Source organism: Mercenaria mercenaria, chromosome 11 (genome assembly GCF_021730395.1).
Source record: "Mercenaria mercenaria strain notata chromosome 11, MADL_Memer_1, whole genome shotgun sequence".
Lineage (NCBI taxonomy): Eukaryota > Metazoa > Mollusca > Bivalvia > Venerida > Veneridae > Mercenaria > Mercenaria mercenaria.
Window position 1 is genome coordinate 53,320,368 of NC_069371.1, and position 2,581 is coordinate 53,322,948.

Here is a 2,581-nt window from a genome sequence, read left to right on the forward strand (position 1 = left end):
CTAATGTCGAATGCGCCGGATCATCCTAGATAAGAGCTCCTTTTTCCATGTGTTACTCTATACCAGACTTATTCCCTGTTTGATATTTGTTTTTGTTTTTTTAGCAATGTATATATACCCAGATCCAGTGTATGAATACATAATGATGGGAAACACTAATGTTTAGAAACACACCCGCTTGTAATCACCATGTGTAATATCACCTCACCTCACTCAGACGTAAAATCAGCGACATAAACTGGGACCAACTAAAGAATGATGATATTGACACTTATACTTCACTTGTTACAAACAAAATACTTGAACTTTCAAAGGAGTGCATACCATCAAGAATTATAAATGTTAAACCTAATGATAAACCATGGATCACAACACAAATAAAAAAGCAAATTCTGAAACGTAAGAAGTATTACCGCAGAGCTAAGCATTCTCAGAACCCTGTTCATTGGAATAAATTCAGAACAATACGTAATGAAATAGTATCACTTATCCGTACTGCTAAACAAAATCACTTCCTAAAAATGGCTGATTCGCTTAAATCTGATTCTGCTACTACCAAAGATTGGTGGAAACTTATTAAATACTTCATTTCTCCATCTGACAAACAAACTGTTCCTCCACTCATAAACCCAGCTACTCATGAGCTAGTCTTTGACTCTAAGTCTAAAACTGATCTATTGAATGACTTCTTCTGTAACCAGGCTTCGATTGACGATTCCAATAAGGACCTTCCTAACTTTTACTATCCAGAACCAAGAAACAAACTTGACTCTATTATTATTACCCCTCAAGATGTTGAAGACGCCCTGAAGTCCCTTAATATCAACAAGGCTGCCGGACCCGATGGAATTAGCAACCGTATATTGCGCGAAACTGCTCCTGTGCTTAAATTTCCTCTTTGTTCCCTGTTTAGTTCTTCACTACAATGCAGCAAGGTACCTCAAACTTGGAAAGACGCTAACGTCTGTGCTATATTCAAAAAAGGCGACCCGTCTTTACCCAATTGTTGATCACCCTGTCTCGGCTGCAGAAATACTCCAATCCGACATTGATAGGATATCAAATTGGGCCGATACATGGTTAGTTACCTTTAATCCTTCCAAATCGGAAACTATGACCATCTCACGTAAGTTATCCAAACCCTTACATCCACCACTTGTTATGCATAATCAGTCTATTTCTTCAGTAACTGTACACAAACATCTTGGAGTCTGTCTTTCTGATGACTGTTCCTGGCATTCTCATATAAACTCTATTAAAGAGCGAGCCTGGAAAAGAATACATATCATGCGTAAACTAAAGTTTCAGCTTGACAGAAGATCACTAGAAGTGATATACTTATCTTTTATTAGACCTCTTATTGAATATGCTGATGTGGTTTATATCAATTGTACGCAGTATGAGAAACTCGAACTTGACAAAATTCAGCATGAAGCTGCCCGCATAATTTCTGGGACAACTAAACTTGTGTCTCTCAATGAACTCAACAGAGAAGTTCCTTGGGACTCCCTGGAGCGCCGGAGACAAAACCATAAACTAACTCTACTATACAAAATGAAAAACGGCCTAACTTCTGATTACCTCTCATCCTTAGTCCCACCGTCTGTTGGAGAAACTTCTCGGTATAACCTACGCAATGCCGATGACATCCAGTCATTCCACACAAGGACATCCCTTTACAATAATGCTTTTCTGCCATCGGCTCTGAGAGATTGGAATGAACTTCCGAGAGAGCTACAAAATTCACCGTCCCTGGCCTCCTTCAAGACGCAGCTTAAATTGAACGAATCGAAATGTCCTAAATACTTCTACGTAGGCGACAGGAAATGGCAAGTCCATCATGCTCGTCTTCGTACTGAATGCAGCTCCTTAAACCAGCATTTGTTTAGAAAAAACATTCATCCATCACCTCTTTGTCAATGTGGCACTACGGAGAGTAACCATCATTTCTTCTTTGAATGTCACCGTTATAGTGACATCAGAGTCCGTCTTCTTGAGACTGCTTCCATCTTTTGTACTGTAACACTTCACACCTTACTGAATGGAGACAGGAATCTCAGCGATGATATTAACTTCCAGATATTTCAAGCAGTTCAAAACTACATCATGGAAAGTAGAAGATTTTCATGAGCACTTGATTATGTAATATAACTGGCTGCCACCATTTTACAATCCGAATGAATCTTTATACTTTAATGCATTCTCTTTCTTTCTCTGCTTATCTCACTTTAAACTTATACACTCATTAGCCATGGGTGCTTATTTCACTTTTGTACCCCTTTATTGATATTGTTCTTATATATAGTTCTTTGACTAAGCGCTAAGATTTATTATATTGCTTAAAGATAATATTTCAGACAAGATCATAAACACTGCCGTACTGTACCTACAACAATATGTTTCTGTAGGAGAAGACCTCTATAAGCTGTTGCTTTCGGCTCTGATCCTTTTTCAGGCATTATCTTATGTACCATGTATCATGAATTGTAAATATTGCAATTTTGTTTGAAATAAACTGTTTAAACTAATATCACCAGTAGTCGTTTCTGACCAAAGGAAAACATTTAAGCGCTTAACACCT